Raw genomic sequence first — 22,181 nt, 5'->3', positions numbered from 1 at the left:
TAGGTCAGTCAACTGTATTAGACAAATAAGTTTAATTCTTTCTTCACATACATTAGCTTTTATCTGCACCTAATGATGAAATTTTCATATGTATATGCTTACCTCCTCCCTGCTTTGATCTTGTGTGCTTTTTCACCAGCAAAAGACATTCTGGAGTCATTAGTCATTATTGTCTGTGATGAGCTTCAATTTTGAGGTTTTTCTCTCTTCTTTTAAGATTTTACTTATTTATTCATGAGAGACGCAGAGAGAGAGGCAGAGACAAAGGCAGTGAGAGAAGCAGGCTACCTGCAGGGAGCCTGACTTTGGGACTCAATCCCAGGACCCCAGGATCACAACCTGAGCTGAAGGCAGCTCAACCACTGAGCTACCCAGGCATCCAGAGGTTTTTCTCTTTTCAAAATGATTTTTTGAAAATCTTGTAGCACAGTGAACTTCCATCTTTGAAATATATATACATAACACACATATACATACATACATACATACATACATACATACATATATATAGGCACAGCTATATATCTGTCTAGTTATCTACACAATTGTATCCTTACATGTATGTCATATATAGTCTTACTAGGTCATATATGGTCTTAATTGAATATTTTTTGAATACTGAAATCAGATTTAGACCTTCTGTTTAAATAGCAGCATTTTAAAACCATTCAGAAAAGAATGGGGTAAAAGGCTTACAAAATAACCATGTGGAGAATATAAACATACTGAGTTTATTTTGTGTTCAAACAAGTCAAATATGAGGGAGCACAAAAACTGGAGTAATGATTACAAATTGAGTCATTGAAATTGAAATTTTCTCCACTGGATATTTTGTATGGTAAGCATGGATAGATATGGATTACTTTTCTAGTCTGGTATAAATGTGCTCCTTTTTAGAGACAGTGGCTGATGTAGTTGTTCTTTCGGTGGCACTTCGAGGCATTGAATAATTGAGAAAGCTGTAAATTTGTTCAGATGCTAAAACATAAACACAATTTAGATTACTGTATCTTCTTGAAATGAATGAGTCTTCATCCAGTAAATATGCTATACAGCTCATGATGTAATTTTGGAATTCATGAGACAACCTTGTATTTCCAGTGCAGTTATGAATAATTAATTCAAAATACTGTTAAGTCTAATGCTCTAATTCACAAGATCTGATTCCTTGGTCCTGGCATAACAACTAAATTATTATCTCTTCTGTTTTTAACTGCAAAAACAATCTAAGAATGACAGAGTATCAGAGGTGGAAGAAAGATTCCATCTGATACACTCCTTCTTACTTTTTGAAAGGTCAAGCTATATAGAAATACTTTTATTTCTTAGTTTAATTCATAGTGTATCTTAGTTTAAATGTATTTTCTGGCAAATCACAGTTTTAAAAGATAAGACCTAATATAAGCCATGATTTGTATTAATTTTTTAAATTAGTGCTTGCAGCTCCTCTAACGGACAGGCTACAAAATTGGCAGACACCTTCAGTTAATAGAAATATGGGGAGGAGGACCAATGGAAAATAGAAAGTAGGCTTTATTTTTGGTTATGAAGACAGGACATAATTATTTTAATTTGAAAGAAATGTCCTATATTCTCAACAGACAGTATTTCTGGTGGCTGCTTGCATTTCATAGTTTTGCATTCAATGAGAAATTGAAAAACTTTGGAAATTAGAATGTTGTGTTTTTTTCTCTGAGATGTAGTAATTGTAAAAATAATATTTCTTTCATTATGAGTCAAAAACGTTCTGAAATAATTGACAGAGGTTTTGATGTATACCTTGGCATAAAGACTCAAAAATACAAGAAGAGATGTGATTCATACAAAGGTGTTTTGTGATAAATTGGATTCACTTAGGTCTTGCTTTATGATCAAGATCAAATTTATGGAAAAATGGAATTGATACAAAAATATCTAGAAGAAAACTACTAAAGGATCCAAAGTATATTGTTTTGTTTCTGTTTTTGTTTTAGATTTTATTTATTTATTCATGAGAGACACACACAGAGAGAGAGAGAGGCAGAGACATAGGCAGAGGAAGAAGCAGGCTCCCTGTGGGGAACCTGATGATGGACTGGATCCCAGGACCCCATGATCACGACCTGAGCCAAAGGCAGATGCTCAACTGCTGAGCCACCTAAGCATCTCAGGATCCAAAGCTTTCTAAAAATAGGTTTCTTTTTTTTCTAAAAAGTTTTTTCCCAAAAATATTCTGAAATATTTTCTCTAAAATGAAAGCAAAATTTAAATCTTATGGTTATTAGATTAGGAAACAAATTTTCCCATCTACATGTAACTATGTATGTGATTCTGTTTGATACCTCTTACTTAACCAAGCATATATGAAAAGAGAACAGGTTTCATTATTTTATCCAGGTTTATTACTGTTCTGAAAGATATATATATACCTTTTAAATATATATGTATATATACCTATTAAAAATATATATATTTATATATAAATTCATATATATAAACTCTTCAAAACAATTCCCCCCTAATTCGCAGAGTATGACTTATAAATTATAAATAAGCCCGTAGCTTTGAACTTTAAAGATACTATTATGTATTAAATTCATTTTATCTGACATTTAAGTAACTGACAAAAATGGTGGACAGAAGAAAATGTGAAGTTAAATCTAAAAATTAACTTTTTATATACTTCAGTCTTTTGTTGTTCATTGTTGGTAACTTAGTGTACTTAGCAATGAATAAGTTGGTTTTACCACAGTTGCATGAAAAATACTAAATATAGAAATTATTAATATCCTATTTTTTTCTTTAGAATCAATGGAACCTAATTTCATACATAGCATTAACATCTTTTCAGAAAGGAGTATCGATGAAAATATTGATCTTTTGACAAAATCCATTTTATGGAGTATGTTGATGCTATTTAATTGTTCAGTCATGTTAACTAGGCATTCAAATCATTCTATGTAGCTTAAGAGTTTAAGTCTAAGTGAAATATAGAATTGGGATAGGATTTTTAGTTATCTCTATAGTGTATTAAATGGAAAATGTATTTATCTCCAATACATCTAGAAAACAGAAATACAGGATGTATTCTCTATTTGTGCATTTAAGCATACCTTACATGCAGTTTTTCTCTACTATCCCAACTCACAGCATTATTGCCTTTTTTAAACTTTTATCCTCCATCTCTGTGTAATTCATGTAATCCAATGTAATACTTAATGTGAGCTCTTCTAATACATAGCTTTTCCCTCTATCCAGAAGAATATCTCAGGCTTGTCAGAACATACATTTCAAGATTCTTACCAAAGCCATGAATAGCTCCCCCAAAGAAAAGCACAGGTGGGCACAGGTAAAAATGTTCAAAATTTTAGACTCTCTACAGTTATAAACTATCTTGAGTAAACTTCTTACAATTGAAGCATAATAATTATAACTAGCATTATTTTATATTAGTGTTAGCCTCAACTACTAATATAAAGTCTTACTTTATAGTGAGTTTTCAAGTAATGCTGGATGATGAGTGATTAATAAAAAATAAGACCATGGCAGTAAAAAAACACATGTGAAGCACTCGAATCAATACATGTATTTAAAAAGTCCTGGGCAAATGGTGGCTCAATCAGTTAAGCTACCAACTCTTGACTTCCGCTCAAGTCATGATGTTAGGGTTGTGAGATCCAGCCCCTTGTCGGGCTAAACACAGAGGGAGGAGCCTGCTTTATATTGTCTCTCCCTCTCACTTAGTCCCTCCCCCCATATGTGTGTGCACACTCACAGACACACTTGTGCACACTCTCACTCTCTCAAAAAGAAAGGCCTTGAGAACCAAGACTTATCTCTTATAGATTGTAAATGTGATTATTTTGCATAAGCAAGTATTGCTGTTTTGTTGGTTTGTTCTCTTTTTTTTAGTTTTTTTAAGATTTATTTATTTATTGATGGGGAGGAGCAGAGGGAGAGAGAGAATTTCAAGCCAACTGCCTGCTGAACCAGAGATGCCCTGGGGCTCCATTTCACAACCCTGAGATCATGTCTTGAGCGAAAGCCAAGTCAGCTACTTAACTGACTGAGCCACCTAGGTGCCCCAACAAGTATTGGTTTTGATCATCAAGCCAAGTAAAAAGAAAGCTAGCATCAATCACAAGAAAGTAGAATAGAGAAAGGAGACATTCTTGATATTTACTAGAAAGAGTCCTGGGTGCTTTTACCCTGATGAAGATCTGCCATTTTATTTTTTCATGGTTCATTTGCCATGACTCAGTTATCTATTTGTCATCACTTAGAGATGATGATTCTTTACACACAGTGGGTATAATCATACAATAAGTATTATTTAGCAACCAAAAGAAGGGTTGTAAAACTATATAATAAATTAGTAATGGGTGGCATCTTTAAATGAGCATATATAACAGAGGTATAAATCTCAAGGAGGAATATAATATTAAATTTGGCAGCACTGCTGTTTCTAACATTTCCAGTAACTCTAGTAAAACTTTCATTTTCAGTGGATATTATAATATTACCATAAAATTATAACACATAGAGCAGACTCCTAACTGCCTTTTCCCAACTGCCTTTTTCCTGTGGGTTTAAGTATTCTGTTGATGCATTTATTACAAGGTAACCATTTTGCAGTTAACTCATGTTCTGAATATCCTGTTAAAAGTAACTTACTCAATGCTAGGGAGCTACACTAGCTTTCCTTCAGTTCTGCAGTATAATCCTTAATTTGAAATGAAGTTTGATTGTTTTAACTAAAAAACATAAAGGAGCCTGCACTACATCAAGACCTTTAATGGAAACTAATGGAATTTTTGGCATAAAATAGTAGAATTAATTAGATCCAGCATGCACACTGTTTAACTGCTAGACTGCCATTTTACACTGATTTGAAGTCATACATACTTAACAAAAGACATTGGGTTGATTGCACAAAGGAGTTGAACACTCTTTTCACGTTCACTGTGTAAGTTATTATCCACTGTGAAAAGATTATTGACTTTTTTTAAGGAGATATTATGGAGAGAAATGATTGCTACCAGGATGACTGGTAGAATTATGTATGAGATAAGTAATAACTCTAATTTCTCATCTGCTGAATAAATGACTTTAATTTTAAAATACTAGTTAGTGTCTATGAGATTTCTGCTGAATTGAGCAGAATCATCAAAGCTGGTTTGAGACATAATGGACACTAAAAGTGAAGCATAAAACAAAACCTTTTATGCACACCTTTGCTTGTTCAATAGTTCTATATCCTAAATTATTAGTGATGTTTGTATATTTTGTTTCTTCCTAAAGGTAGATCTGAAAAAAATTCCATTTTCATGCCTTATCCTGGGTTTATACTAATAAGGTGTAGAAAATACTCATGCCTCTGGTTCTTATAGAAAGATCGATCATACTTATTGATAATTGATGGCAGTTTAACTGGTCTGGTGACAAAGATCAATTATATCTATGTAAGTGTAAGATTCTGAAAAGCTGTTGTGTTTTCCCTATAATGTTTCTTTCCCACTATTGTGATCTTCTGTAGCAGTGTGCCTCAACTTTGCCTCATCATTGTAAATACCTGAAAATCTTGTTATAAGATACAGATGTGCATCTTAATCAGTGACCAGTCAGTTACTTCTTTGAAAGCCTGTCAGTGGGTGGTCACCACACATGTGTTATTTAGTATGCACACAGAGGAGCAACACATGTATTCGTGTTGCTCCATGTCTCCCAGTGATAAGCTGTGGCATTTACAAAAGTGGGTAACAGGGAGAGGGAAATGACCCACAAAGAAGAAATCACAGCAGGGAAATGGAAAGTGGTGACACTAGAAGTGAAACCAACTACATGTGAATGACATAGTTCAGCCTGGAAATGGTGACGCTGTCGTCATGCAAGGAATTCCAGATATGCAGCTAGAGGAACCGAGAAGGAAGATTACCAACATAAATTAGGGAGACGGTTGCAACAAAGAGGCTGAAGATATCCCAGAGGAAATGCTCTGACAAAATACTTGATATTAAAGGAATTCTCAGAGAAATCTCACAACGTTACAAGTGTGGAAGATAAAATTTTGGAAATTGATCCAAACTCCGAAGAAAGGGTAAAAATTCACCAAGTAAGAACAAAGAGGCTCACTCCATACCGTATCATGTTTAATGATGAGAAGAAGGCAACCACTGTTCAAACCACTCTTGATACATATATATATATTTTAATATATATTTATATATTTATATATATTAAAATACTTTATTTATTTATGCATGAGAAGTACACAGAGAGGCAGAGACATAAGCAGAAGGAGAGGCAGGCTCCCCGTAGCAAACCTGATATGAAACTAAATCCTAGGACCCCGGGATCTCGACCTGAGCTGAAGGCAGAAGCTCAACAACTGAGCCACCCATGTGCCCCTTGATATATTTTTTAACAAAGAAATAATATTCATCCATTCTCAATGTTTCCAATATTTTAAACCAGTATTTTAATTTTAAAAAATACTGTTGCTATTTTTATTTCCATATGCATTAATAACTGAGAATAAGACAATTTTTAATGTCTGACTGTAATTCTGAAGTCAGAGAAATACCATTTTTCCCATTGATATTATAATTACTTTGCATGGTTTCATCTTACACTGTCATTTTTATGATCCTGAATGAACATGCAAAGTGAAGACTGCCTACATCCGGTTAGGAATAGTTCATTAACAAAATGGATGAATGAATGGTAAAATATCTGGGAGAGAATTCTAACAGTAATATCCTTAAGTACTTCTCAAATCATGTTATAGTCAGCATCAACTTCAAGCCTGGGCTGGCATTCTTTAAAAGATAAACAAATTTCTCATTTACCTCTTTCACTTCTCGGCTCCTGTCACAGTATCCTCCTTGCATCTCCTCACAGACATTGTTTCTCTTTGTTTTTAGACCTCACTTCTGCTTTTTCCTCCTCACTTTCAAACATTAGCTGAGGTCTCATCCCCAGTGAAGGCTTCTGGATGTTTCTATGTCAACCTCTTCTCTTTTACAGTCTCCCATAGCATTTTTATTTATACTTCCATTTACAAAGTTATTATAGTGACATTTTTACATTTAGTAAAATAATTATTTCTCTTTTTAAACATTTTATTTATTTTATTTAGGGCTAGGGGGAGATGGAGAGAAAAATCTCAAGTAGACTCCCGACTGAGTGCAGAGCCCCACGTGGGGCTCAATCTCATGACCCTGAGATCATGACCTGAGCCAAATCAAGTCAGTTGATGGATTGAGCCACCTGGGTGCCCCAGTAAAAAAATTATTTAACTGATGCCTGTCTTACTCACTATAAGTTCCTTCATGACACATGTCATTACTGATGTACAAAGTAGGTACTCACTATTTGGTGATTTTAAAAAGTGAATGAATATGGAGGCAATGTTGTCTTCCCTTCAAAATGCTTTTCTTTCTTATCCTAAGTAACTAAAAATTCTAAGAGATACTTTTAGCTTGGAAAGGAGCCTTAATGAGTTACACTATGCACATGTCCATGTTACATAAGAATTATTTATACATAAATAATGGCCATTATTTCTTTGGTGGAGATTGAGGAGTACTTGCTACTAATCAAGATTTTTCTTACTAGCTTTTGTGATGGCTGGATTTAGATAATTAAGTGCAAGGCCAATAGAAATATTAGTGAATAAGAGGAGACAGGAGACTACAAAAAAATTCAGGGGCCACATCCATTAAAAACAGTTGTATACAGAAAAGGCAAGAGATTAGTATTTGTTTCTCCTAACTTTCATACTTTCATGAACTATATTTGAAACTTCACATTCTTTTTAACATTTGTCCTGCAAAATAGGTATTTTTCCTAACTTACTTCTGTGGAAAATAGGATTTAGAGAGTTTAATTTGTACAAGATTATAGGGCCAGTAGGTGCCTTGTAAAGGATTTGGATCCAGGTCTATTTGGCTCCACGTTCCATGCCCTTCCTGCCATCCCAGCCTGAGTCCCAAAGAAAAGGCCCCAGAGATCCCAGTGTTCATCTATGGCACCATGGAGAAATTTTCTTCATTATCACATATTCTTTTCTTCATCCTTTTTATTCTTGGCTAATTTCAGTTTCAATCCCTTTTAAAGCACCCATCTCTTCCTTTTGTTTTCCATTACTATTTTAGACTCAACAGGAAATTAAAACTGTGGTTCAAGTTTGGCAGGGCATTGTATAATAAATAGCCTGTATTTTAATTGTTTATGTCCTGGGAATTCTCAGGATCTGAAAATCAATCAACTAGAGGCTTCACTGAACTAGGACTATCTTGTTAAACTGTTGAGAAAGCTTGGCTCAAGTTCATCTGTGAGCATGTCCTCCTAATGCACAGTTCTAAGCTAATAGCTCATCTAATGTTACTTATATTGAGTGGATATATTTTATTTGTCAAATCATACATTTCTGGTGTTCCTATAATTGGCATAGCAATGGATGGCTTGATGATACTTCTTTTTTAAAAAGAAATGAAAATTAAATTAAATTAGCATTAAATCAACATTTATTTCATAATGCATATTGTTTTAAAAATTGAAACAACTTACACTCAGAGCCAACTACTTGAGAGAGAAGGAAAAATTACATTTTGGCTCTGTCTATCTGCACATGATATTACACATATTCTTATACACTGCACTCCCTTCCAATCCCACCAGAAATTTCCAGAGTGACAACTGAGCCAAATTCATTTGCTTAGTGATTAAAACTAGAGCAGAATGTCCTATCAAAACTCCTTTACCCACAAAAAAATATTCCTGGACTTCAAATTCTGAAGTTAACAAAATGTGTAACTGTTTCCTACATCCTTTTTCTGCAGTAATAATCATGCTATTGGTACATACCTATTGCAACAATTAATGGAAATGATGCATATAAGAGCTTAGCATAGAGTCTAAGACTAGAGAAATGCTCAGCAAATATTATCATTATTTATTAAGATGATGCTGGTGTTTTTTTCTCCTTGGTATTTTTCCTACGCCTTAATGTCCAAATTAATACAGCTCTGTTACGAGTAGCTTCATACTTAATTTTTGTTCTAAGTTTTTATTTTCATTAAATTCAGGTTTAGAGAGGGTAGAGAGAAGGAGGAAACTATCCCGCTGAATTTCAGTGAGTCCTAATCAAGTTCCAGCTTCAAAATTTAATTTTTTTAATTGTATGTATGTATGTATATGTATGTATGTATTGACCCATTATCAGAGCTGGACTGCCCACACATTTTATAGGTAGAACTTAACTCTCTCCACTTAGTTATTCATAAATTTCCAAGAAATGAAACTTTCAAGATTTCAGTCTCCTGTATTCTCACATCTAATATACGTTTTTTCCAATTTGTCTCTCTGATTGATGTGCACAAGATAGGTATAATGATGGAGATATATTCTAACTTTATTTGACCTAGAAGAATACTAAATTGTTTTAAAGTTTAAATGATACCATAGGCCAGTAGCTTAAAAACTTTTTCCTATAAAGGGCCAGATTGAAGTTATTTGGGCTTCGTGAGCCATATGGTCTCTGTCACAATTATTCAACTATACCATCATAGCATGAAGGCAGACACAGACAACATGTAAATAAATTGATATAGCAGTATCCTAATAAAATTTTACATATGGACACTACAATTTGAATTTTATATAAATTTCACATGCTACAAAAAGCATTCCTGTTTAGATCTTTTCCAACCATTTTAAATGTAAATTAAACACAAAACAACAACAACAACAACAAAACTTTTAGCTGTGGGCCATATGAAAACAGATGGCTGGCTGGATTTGGCCTATGGACCATAGTTGGCCAAACCCTATTGTATTGTTCTTAATTACTTTCACCAGAAGATAACGTTTAAATTTGTTTCATGAGCTACCAATATCTTGTATAGAGATAGCACAAAATACCACATGATAAAGGACATATATCTATTAAAAAAGGGTAAATGGGGTACACATTGTCACTGTCTTAGAAGTGAAAAAACTGGTTACTCACCTACCAGCCAGTAGAGAGTAAGCCAGAGATTTGGCTGACATGTGAAATAAATATATTTGAAAAGCCCAAAAATGTCAAAAAAAAAAAAACAAACCCTCGAAAAACTCCAAACTATTTAGGTCTACAAGTGTAAGATAACAACAAAAACTGGCATATGGGTGTTTTTTTGTATATATTGTTAGCAACATATTTTCACAAGCCATATCTCTTTTGCTTTCTGCAATGACCTATCATGTTATCAGTGAAGGAACATAACTAAGTACTTCTTATTGCAATAAAAAATAAATCTAATGTTGACAACAACTTAGAAAAACTCTGAGAGTGGGCAGCCCAGGTGGCTCAGTGGTTTAGCACCACCTTCAGCCCAGGGCCTGATCCTGGAGCCTCGGGATTGAGTCCCACATCAGGGTCCCTGCATGGAGCCTGCTTCTCTCTCTCTCTCTTTCTGTCTCTCATGAATAAATAAATAAAATCTTTAAAAAAAAACTCTGAGAAATGATCAGTTGTCTGTTTTAAATTGGTTCCAATAGAGGAGAAAATTAAAAGAGTAAGATTTTCTTTTATCTCACCAACTCACCCTCCTTATTCCTAAAAGATTTCAATTATATCATCAGTCAAAAGGAAGGGAAGAAATGACAAAGGAAGTGTTGGTAAGAAGAAAGAACTATCCATTGAGTGCCTAGGTTATGCCAAACACACAATAATATTAATAATAAATGTAGACGTGGGGAAAATATTTGGAGGAAAATGAAAGGATAATTTTGTCCCCTCCAGACACAACACATACTCTTATAAATTCCATCCCTCCCTATTCCTACCTGAAATGGTACGGAGTGCAAGCTCAGCACACCTGACTTAGCCCTTTACTGAGCATATCGTTTAAAGTTCTTTTTATCTCTCTTAACGAACCTCTTATATTTATTTACTAGGGGAAAATGAAGGTCAGAGAAGTTAACTTGTTAAAGTTCATACATCTAATAAAGAGAGACAAAACTGAGACTAGAACAGACACCACTGTCCCCTAATGTAGATGTCGCCAATTTAGTATTAATTTTATGATAAGAAATAAGACTACAGAATTATAACAGTTTGACATGAAAGAGTTTTTTTGTATTGTATCCACTTTATATATGATTTTATAATAACCACAGAAATGATATAGCACATTTATATAGTGAAATATGTTTTAGTGTTCTTTATTTGAGCTTAAAGAGAAAACATCTATTGTTGGAGACACAGAAATTTCCACTAATATTTCAATAGTAGGACCTTTGATATGGTGCATTCAGTAAGTCTTTTTCCTCTAGCAAGGTAGGGGACCTAAGAGAAAGTTTAACAGTGATAATCAAAAGAACCTGAGAGTTGAACACTGATCCTATTATAGCAAATGATTAGTACAGGTGGACCTTTCTCCATGTTCAATGACTGTTGGTAATCCTTAAATAATCAGGCAGCTGCTAGATAGCAAGAAAATGTCAAGTCGAGCACCTGGGTGTTAAACATTTATACAGGCTTGTAGGCCACTTTTGATCTATCTGCCCAAAATGCCAAATGTCAGTGGCTTCACATAGGTTAGGAGGAAAGCACCTCATTAGAGCATAGCTAGAGTTTGCTTAGCGTCCAAGAAACAAAGAATCCTGTACCCTTAGATGCAGGGTGGTTATTTCCCTGTGCACTGAGCTTGCCAGTATTTCCCAGTAGCCTTGGTCCTCTATTGTCTATATGTCTATACATTATTCTTTTCCTTTTTCTCTTTAAGAAGAGCATTGCGATGTCTTTGTTTTCCCAAGCAGAACAATACAAATTACTGTTTAATGGCCTAGGATGCCATTATATAAAGCAGCAGACTGCACTGGCAACTCCAAATTACACTTGGAGTTCTTCAAGGAGTTAATGACTGGTGGCTACTTGCTGTATACCGGGGTAATCATCACAAGATAAGGCAGCGTCTCACAGGATGTTGTGCAGACAGAGGCACGCTGTCTGATTGCCTTCCCTAACCTTCTGTGTGATTCTGTTCCCCTTGCTATTGTACTGCAGAGGCAGTAATTAGTTTGCGAGGGGCTTGGGGGAGACGGGTTCACAGGGAACTCATTTTCTTTTTTTCAAAGAAGCTGCCCAAGTTCATAAGCTGTGGTGAGTGCCTCACTAAAATCAATGTAGAGTTTATAAGTGAAAAAGGACAAAGAGCATAACACAAAATGAAACTTGATTTTTCCATCCAATTTAAGGGACAGCAAATTTGATTTAAGAAATAGAATGTCAAGAAACAGGAATGTCATGTATTAAGTCAAGGGCTCAGAAAAAATTATATAGCGAGTCCACAAGGAAACTTTGATTCTACTATTGCTCTGCATGTTATACACACCCCCAGCTACACAAATTGAGAACTTAGAACACAGTATAAATAGTAACTATTTCCTCATTTGGCCACATGTAAACTATTGATATTTCTGTATTTCATATAATTCTAATGAAGTTCAAACTAAGATTGAATCTTTATTTTAGCAACTGGTTATAAGTTACGATTTTTAAAAAATCATTGGTATATAAATTCGCCTAGAATTTGGGGTTGGCCTTAAACTTCTCAATTAAAATATCTACCCATCCTGAAGATTAATATCATTTGTTCAATCAAGATAAAGATGACTCCTAAAGAGGTAGTTTCCCCCAAATCTCCAAGGTATCCTGTGGTTGTTCTTGATAACTGGGACTTCCAAGTGAAATGAGAAATTGTATCCAAACTTGAACCTTCAGGACGATAGTAGGAATTTGCCACTAAGCCAAAGGAATTGATGAGGGAATTATCAAGTATATTTTAGGAAGTCTTAACAATGTGCAGCTCCAAACACTACGGCCATGGCATTGCCCCCCTACTGGTGCTAATTTAATCACACTCGTTTTTAATATTGAATGCAAATATCTCTAAAAGCAGTTAAATCCATTTGCAGCAAACTCCTCCTCTCTTACTTGTTCCTACTCTGAATCTCTTTGCCTTCACTACACTTGAGATGACCAATTCTGATGGCGTCATCTTTGACCAGAACATGAATTAAGAGAGTTGGGGCCTTGGTAAACTGGCTTGTTGTGTATTTTGTATATTTACAAAGAGCTTCTTATTCAACCTTTTCTCTAGCTAATCTGGTTATTTCTCATATGTAAACTAAAATATAATCATTGATGGTGTATCCTCGAAACGCCCTTCATGGCCCCTTCAGTCATTGCATACTATCAAAGGTTCACACTATCATGACTTCTAAACTGTAGGTTCGTCATGCATTCTTTTGTATTATATATAATGGAATCATATACACTGTAGTCTTGATTATTTGGCTTCTTTCTCTCAGTGTAGTATATGTGTGATTCATCCACGTCATTGCATACCTTTATTCTTATCGCTGTCTTGGTTTCAATGTGTAAATCCACTATATTTTACTTATCCAATTTTCTCTTTGGGTATATGTTTATATTGCTTCCTGCTCTTCACTGTTGTCGATCATACTGTTGTAGATTATACTGCTGTGAGATATTTATTAATTAATATTTCATGTAAAATTTTTTATTGGCCTTTCAGCAGTCAACTTTTATCCTTTGTCAATCTGAGCTCTTTTACAACTGAGCAACTAGAAAAACAGTAGAAAAAACGTAGAACTTCAGTGAGAACATATTTTACTTTATATACATTCTAGAAACTTTCACTTTTGAATTTAACATCAATAATATCTTTGATTCTAAACAAGCTAGCCAAAGTAGACTTTAATGTCATATTTTTAAAAGTAAAGTTTATTCCAAATTTGAAGACACTTGCATTTTGCACTTTAGTAATTGGCCCTTCTGTTAGTTTTGAAGTGGGAATAATAACAGCTATTGAACTCTCATAAGGTTCCTAACTTTAAAGAAAAATCCTATAAATATATTTTATGTAAAGGTAATACATCAAGAGCTTTGAAATTTGGGATAAAGCTGTAGATGGGTTATTATCATTAAAATGGTTTTCTATATCTGAACAATCTATATTATTCATTTCTATATATCATATTTTGATTATGTTTTAAGCCATTTTTTGACCCTACAGCCAAAGGGTTTCATTAAAATTTATTACAGGTTTATTAAATATGGGTTGCAATATAAAATATATCCAGACTAAATCACTTGCGGCATTTCCTGTGCCAATCTATTTAAAATAAAAGTAACACCCTTATGTTAACCTACTAGACTAAAGTATTTTCACTAGGATTTTTATTCTAGCTAACTAATCAGTTTTGGTAAAGCTAATCATTCTTTCCAATACACAATTTCCTTAGTTGTCAAATAGAAATGACTACCTCACAGGATTATTTGTAAGCATTTTTCTAATAGTCTAATACAAATATAGGAAATTATTTTTCTGAGTATATAGGATTTTAATTGTCTTGCAAATCTACTTATTAAACCTACCATTCTTAGTACCTGACCTTCCAGGTTATTTGGGCTCATGGAAGAGGGGCTTAAAACCTCTGTAAGATACCAACTGCAGAATAGTTTCTTTTGACCTACAAAAAATTCGTTTCTTGGGATGACGAGTGCCAATAGTAAGATAAATACCCTTAGTAGTGATGTGGACTCTACATAACTTATCTTAAAATTTTTAGCCATCTGCCACATGGGTGAGAGACAAGAACAAATGATATGTGAGCCCCTAGAGAAGCATAACTTGGAAGTATATGATTTATGGAAAGTTATCTGGAGAGCTGTTTTGTTTATTGTCTCTAAACTTCAAGACCACAGATAAATACTTAAAATTTAGAGAACTTCTTTTGATCTCATTCAAGTAGATAGAACAGAAATAAAGGTATAAATTATTCTACCAAAGACAGTTTTGATAAGACCTTGAAAGATACAAACTAATGCAGTAATAAATATTAGTAATATGTGTATAATTTGCCACCTACTTGATAAAGGAGAGACTGTGTAATAATTAGTTTATTCACTTTCCTGCTTATTTTTGAAGCATTCAGAGAAGGCCATTAGCTTTCATCTGATTAACTTGAATATACTTCCTGGAACAAAAGTGATTCCCCTCGATAATGAAATATCCCCTTCTTTCCATCTAACGTGAAAGAAGGAGAAGTAATAGAGGAAGGAAAGAGAGGAAGGGCATGAAAACATATAAACACAAAACAAAACAAAACAAAAAAACCTTAGCTTTCTGTACTCTTCTTAAATTACTATAGCAGTTTTGCTTAGTGTTCTAGGTTTACTTAATTGGTAATTTTCATGTGTATATTAAGTTACATATTTGTACTGGATCATACATTATAGTTTATTTTTTAAAACTTATTTAATAGGCTTGACTCCAACTGGACACTTAAAACAAATGTTATAAATGCTTTTAACAACTTGTGAGGAAACTCACAATGTATTGGGAGACCATGGTGAGCAGAGAAGGTGGAGTCACTTTTAGATAAGTCATATACAAGCATGGTCCTTGATATTGACACATGACAAGTTTTAGGGTGCTAAGACACAAAGCTCTAGTGAAATGATGCCTTTGCTTGATATGCAGATTTTCTGTTTTCTGTTGTTTCTGTTTATATGGATGGGCAAGCAGAGTGACAAACTAACATTTATGGGGTGCAGTCTACCCATAAGGAAATGTCCTAGTTGCTTAACTCTTTTGGCAAATATTTACTGATCTCCTATCTTGTGTGGATACAGAGGCAAAGGTGCATGGGGGTCACAGTCTCAAGGGAGACAGTAAGAGTAAACAAATGAGAGAGTGATGAGTGCCAACAGCCGTGCTGGCTCATGTGAAGGGCAGCACTGGAGGTGAGCCCCTGGAGCTCTACTGGGTGCTCAAGGGAAGCTTCTCAGAGGAAAGACAGTTTGAGCTTAGAACCAAATCTCAGGAGCGATTAACTCATGTGAAGATCTGAAGGGAGACAAGCATTCTTGGCAGAGGGAACTGCAAGGACAAGAGCTTTTAGGCAGAACAGCACATGGTATGTTTATGGTATAGAAAGAAAGCCAGTGATTTATAGTAGCCTGTTACCTAACAGTGATAAGTGCACAGACCAAGAAGTGATGTCATAAATAACAGAATCCTTAAATTAATAATAGTAATAGCTAATATTTATTGGTGACTTTGTGCATTAAGGTCAAAATTTTGGCATAGACTACCCCGAAAGACATACAGCCCTTGGATTTGAATCTTGGTTCTGTCAGTTATTAGCTTGGCAATTACCTTTAAATTTCTTAATCTCTCTTCATCTCTTCTTACCTTTCTTTAGAATGGGAATAATAATGGTGCCTACCTCCTGTGGTTGATCTGAATATTAAATAACATGATAACATCTAACATTCAGTGAGTACTTACCAGGAGCCAGTACTTTAATATGAATTCATTTTTAACCTTGCCAGAATTAAACCTCGTTAGTCTAACATCAGAGCATATGCTCTTTTTAATAAGCACACCATGAAGCATTTATATGAATTCTTTGTACGTGCTCACTAGCAAAACACTATAGAGAAAAAAAAACATTAAAACATTATAAGACCTGATTCACTCCAATGAAGAACAATAAGGGTAAATATTGCATTGTGGTTATAGTCCTTCTTGGAATAATCCCAAAATATTATGAGCATTTTGAGAATTGGAGCTGTGGCCTATTCATTTTCAAAGTTCCATATCATAGTATCTGCCACATAGTAGGCTCATAATAAATGATGGTTGAATGAGTAAATAAACTTTAGCATTTCTGCAGGTGAATTTTTCTTTAGCTGAATTCTTTCGTTTTTCTTCTCTTGACTGTGTCAATATAAATGTCTTTCCTTTGCACTTTCATTTTTGTTGTTTCTGCTCCACTTCACGTTTGATTATTTTTTTCCAACTACATGTTCCACTGAACACTTCTACAGCTGGGAATATCTACTTTTCTCTTGAAAGCCTTTAGTTTTACTCCTCCCCTTGAGTGCTTTCTTCATATCATTTAAAATATATCCTGCCACCAATATATCTTGAAAAGAGAGCTAAGCATCTTTTCTTTTGGTCACTGCTTTTACTTTGATTTCTTTATTTATTTCTGTATATGTGTATAGTTATGTGTGTGTGTGTATATATATGCATACACATAATATATATATTATGGTTATTGAGATATTAATTTTTTGCTATTATTCCAGCATGGATCAGTAATATATAAAGATATATAAAGCTTTATTATTTCTTGCTTGTGAAGCTTCTTAATTATACTGTCCTACTTCCATATTTGTGTGTGTGTGTGTGTGTGTGCATGAACGTGCATGTATGTGAAGTGTATTCCAAACTGTTGGCATTTATATCTAAATAAGTATCCTTCATGTCTTACAGACTGAATCTAAATATTTGGCCTGTGGGTCATTTTCTGTTTTCTGCCATCCTGTCTGTTTTATAAGGCACAGTAGAAAGTCTGCTACCAGACACATCTTTTGGTATGCTGGAATATGTAAGAAGGTTAAGTCATTTTTCTTTTCCTTCATATTTCTTTAGAGGTGGTGGAGCGTTACACATCTACAAATTGAATCTTTTCTTAATTCACTTCTTGGTCGAACATCTTCAAACTTGGATCTTGCACATCTCCAAACATAGCCGTGGTATCCTAAATTAAAGTCCACCCCTGTATTTCTTTTTCATTTACAGACCAAAGAAAGAGCCCCTGTCCCTCCCTTGATGTGAAATCAATTTCCTTCTTTGTATTGAGGCTTGTTTCTCTTGTACTAAGATTACATCTAGTCTTCTTCCTCTAGCTGTCTGTGTTCTTAATGCATTACATGGTTCTGCTTGAAGGTCTGCTTTCTCTATATCTGGGTGATTTTAATTAGTCTTTTGAAGTTTCTTTTGAAATCCTCTTCTCTTTCACTTTTGATTATTTACTGTCTACAATTTTCCTTATCATAGTCTCTATGTTAATTATTTTCTATATTATTACTTCTTCTGGAATTTTAATTCTAGTCATCAGAGTATTGGTCTGCTTATTTTCTGTGTGTGTGTGCGTGTGTGCACACATATGTGTATTATAGGTACACACATACACACACAGATGTATTTTCCCCTTTTAAAATTCTTCTCCATTTTCTTCTTGAACACCCAGTTGAATAGAAATGAGTTCCTATTCTTGCATGAGAATTCAAGATACCTCGATGAGTAAACAAACGTTCTTCAAATAATAAGGTGACTCTGATGGCACAAAGGTCTCTAAAATAAGTACGTATTAGCAAATCCTATCTGGCCAAGTTTTTGAAAAGATGGTTCCTTGGATTTTGCTTTGAAAGCTGAATAGGAGCGTGCCAGAAAACATGAATAAAAAGGAAACATTAGAAATAGTGACTTTAAAAGCAGCTGCATCTTCTGAAAGAAAGCACATCAAATTCTCAGAGATGCCAGCCAAAATGGCTGGCATATTTACCATTTAACACTACACAGTAGAAAAAAAACAAATAAATAGATAAGACTGCATAGTAGATTTCCCAGCAACACTTAATGGGGAAAAACTTTAGTCTACAATAGAGAAAATTGTAGTTAAGGTACCTTATCTGGTACTCAAATGATAAACATCTGGTACTCCAATGATAAAATTTGTGATCTACTTCATATATATATATATATATATATATATATATATATAATGACATTCACCTTGCCTATTGTATTTATTATATTATCTTTATAAATTAACCTATGTTAATATATCATATATGATTTCTTTAATATATACATTTATAGTATGCATATATAAAAAATTTCCCTATCTGCTTTATGTGGTAAATTTTTAATTTGTGCATATGATAAGAAAACTTATTATTAGCTCTGTTGTCTCAGTATTACACTTTGGACCAAACTGTGAACTGCACAATCACAGTTAGAAATGAGTAGTTACTGACTTATAATTTGTGGGTGCATTTTTATGATGGATTCATTAGAAATTAGAATTAATACAGTGAAGCCACATTTATCTACATAAACAAATTGGGAAAGATATTTAGGAATAGAAGGTACAACATAGGGAGTGTAGTCAAAGGGACACTGTACAGTACAGATGGTAGTTACATCTGTGCTGGGTACAACATAACAGTATAGAGGGGGTGAATCACTAAGTTGTATACTTGAAACCAAGGTAACATTGTGTGTCACCTATACTCAAGTAAAAAAATGGGGAAAGAAGGTTTTTAAACTTCTAGCTACCAAAGAATTACACTGATTTATTTAAATTGTTGCAATTTCAAAAGGTTAGTCTCTCATATGACTTATGTGAAATAGTTGTATATGTAGTCATTCAGTTCTATTGTGGAATGATACATCTTAGTTCTGTGTAAATGATTATTTATTGAATTATATTTTTTCTCAGGATGTCAGGAATGGGATCCTTTATGTTATCCTGAACTTGCAGGTTTTGCTTGTAATTGAAACTGCAGCTCAGACTCCTGCAACAAATTAGTTATCAGCTTCAGTATTTTCGTTTCCTACTGTGTTCATCCATGAGAATAACATATCCAAACATCCTTTTTAAAATGCCTATTTTCCATTTAATGAAAAATTTTAGCTTTCTTCAATTATTGACAGGCAGTGTTGTAGAAGACTCCCTACAGATATGTTCATTGGTAAGAACACCTACTAAAATATTTTATTTGCCACCTGCTTCGAAAGTAAATAACTAATTAAAAATTGAGAATTCTTTCAATCATCTTTTGGTTCTTACTATTTATTAGTCCTGGGTACTAATTTACAAAAGAAATAGAGTGAGTTCTGCGTGTGTTTCTACTCTTCTCAATAACATCACAATGAAGAGCATTAATAACAAAAGGTGGGGTAACTTCAGTCCTATTGTAAATTAGTGTGCATGATGTTTTTTTAAAGTCTGATATGATTTAGAATAACATAATAAATGAGCATCAATTATATATACTCTGAAGAGGTTTTTACTGTTTTACAACAATATAAAATATAAAAAAAATACTTAAATAACTGAGCAGATAAATTACAATGAGGTTCTTATCACTCATATTAGAAAGGAAAGAGTAATGAGTCTGGTTATAGACGTGGAGCCAATGTAGCCAGGTATGGTCATCATATTGTCAGTGATTAGAGGATGAATAACTTAGTGGAAAGAGTGGGAAACTAATGTGGAAGTAATGGTACAGGGAAGCAACTGTGTTTTGGAGAAAGAGCACTAATCTCAGTCACATTTCCAAGGTGGGATCCTGGCTCTCTCAATGATCACCTTGTGAGAATAAACACTCTATCCCCTTAGAAGAACATTCTGTTTCGAGAAAGTAAAACATTCACTCAATCAATTAATAAAGGAGTGAAATGCTTTATTAGTTTCCAATTGTGCTTAATTAGTTTCCCACAGTGCTTAATAAATGATCACATACTTAACTTAAAACATTAATTATCTCAAACCACATGTTACCCCTTTTTATCATCCCACTTTTGCTTATCATTGTTTCTGCTCTTTTAAAAAATTAGGGAGGAGGTGTTCTTTTTATTTGTATTTATTTATTTAAGACAGCGGGTCAGAGGGGCAGAGGGAGAATCTTAAGCAGACTTCACACTTAGCATGGAGCCCAATGCAGGGCTCCATCTCACAATCCTGAAACCATGACCTGAGCTGAAATAAGGAGTCTCAACGCTCAAACAACTGATCCACTCAGGTGCCCCAGAGGTTATCTTTTGAGATCACCTTATATCCTTTTTTTTTTCCAATGTGAGGATAATGTGAAGAATTAAGAAAAATAAGAAAAAAACCATTCAAATAAAGAATGTAGATAAAGGAAATGGAAAATACAAAATAAAGATCAGTAAACAGGATAGTTTTTATATTATTGCAGAGTGAAAGTAATAAAATCTAGAATCATGGAGAATACATTGGAAATAGGAAAGGAGGGGTGTATATGAGGGATATTATAATGCAAGAATTGTAATAAAGTGAATGATTAGTACATTATGCTGGCAGAATTTAGAGTTCAAAATATCAAGAAACTTTTAAGATGACTCCAAGAACCTGGGTGAATGTTACAATACAAATATAAAAATCACAAGCACTACAGAATCATAAAGAACAAAAAGGGTAGAGAAAAAGGTGACTATTTAGTTTTAGTCATTAAATAACATCAGAGAGCAGAGAAACAGAGAAAGTTCTATTCTAATATTCTTGTTTTAAAAATAAGAAAGGTACTCCTTACTCTGACAAAGCTCACAAAATCAGGGCACATTCAGGACCCCAAACCAACTTTTTTGATTATTTGTAACTAGAATGACAATTTTTCAGACCATAGTTGCCTCCCAGTGTTGAATTTGGGTGAAAGAACACTATCAGACTTAACAAATAACAGATATAAAGATAATACAGACAATACTGGGAAAGGTAGCTGCATTAGAGGAAAATACTTGGGTATTACTGTGTAGAAATAAAGCATTTATCAGATGAGCTCTCCAAGAGAAGCACAAAAAGAGAAAATTAACCCGCTGTGAAATAAACCTTAGGCCATATTCATATTTTGGAGGTAGAAAGAGGAAGAATGACTATTTATCATGGACACAGTTTACAGGGATTAAAAACTATTGAATATTATCATTTTGCTGAGTATTCAGCATGCAGTTTTTAGATGGAGTGCCTTATGCAACTTTACCTAGGAATGGTGAAAAATTCACCTAAGGACAAAAATAATCTAATAAGCTTTAAAAATTCCATTTTGTAAGTGTGCTAAGAGACTAGAATTCTGAAATCAATAAAGGTATTAAGAGATAAAGCATTACTATTTGGAGAGGACAGATAAATTTCTGCTAAGACTAAAATATTTAATGACAGTTTGTGAGATGAAGATAATTTGGTTGTTTATTAATAAGATGCAAGTTACTTCCCTAATGAACCATTTTAATCAGTGATCTATCAGTTAATCAGTGTTAATCAGCGTTTCATTACTAAATAAGGACTTCATGATGAGGTGGACAAACTCATAGTGTTGCATGACTAATAAGTAGACATCATTTTTCTCAAAAAGATTTTCATTATCTTAAAGTCTCTAATATTCAAAGTTTGAGAAAAGACTAAAATTTAGGCTAGCAGAATCCAGGGGCTTCATGAGAGGAGTCTAGCATTTGTGATCAGATGTTTCTAAAAGGTACACAGTCATTGGTAAAGCTTTTCCAAGTATAAGAACCTGGGGGAAAAAG

At 33.9% G+C, this 22,181-nt stretch overlaps 1 protein-coding gene across 12 annotated transcripts in view; it reads left to right on the top strand.

Annotated features, from left to right (window-relative positions):
• Positions 1–22,181, top strand: part of ROBO2 (roundabout guidance receptor 2) — a 1,648,622-nt gene that overhangs the window by 823,908 nt on the left and 802,533 nt on the right. The gene's annotated exons all lie outside the window — the stretch shown is intronic.

Source organism: Canis lupus, chromosome 31, assembly GCF_003254725.2.
Source record: "Canis lupus dingo isolate Sandy chromosome 31, ASM325472v2, whole genome shotgun sequence".
NCBI lineage: Eukaryota > Metazoa > Chordata > Mammalia > Carnivora > Canidae > Canis > Canis lupus.
Note: the sequence above shows the minus strand (reverse complement) of the source record. Positions and strands in the feature narration are given on the sequence as shown.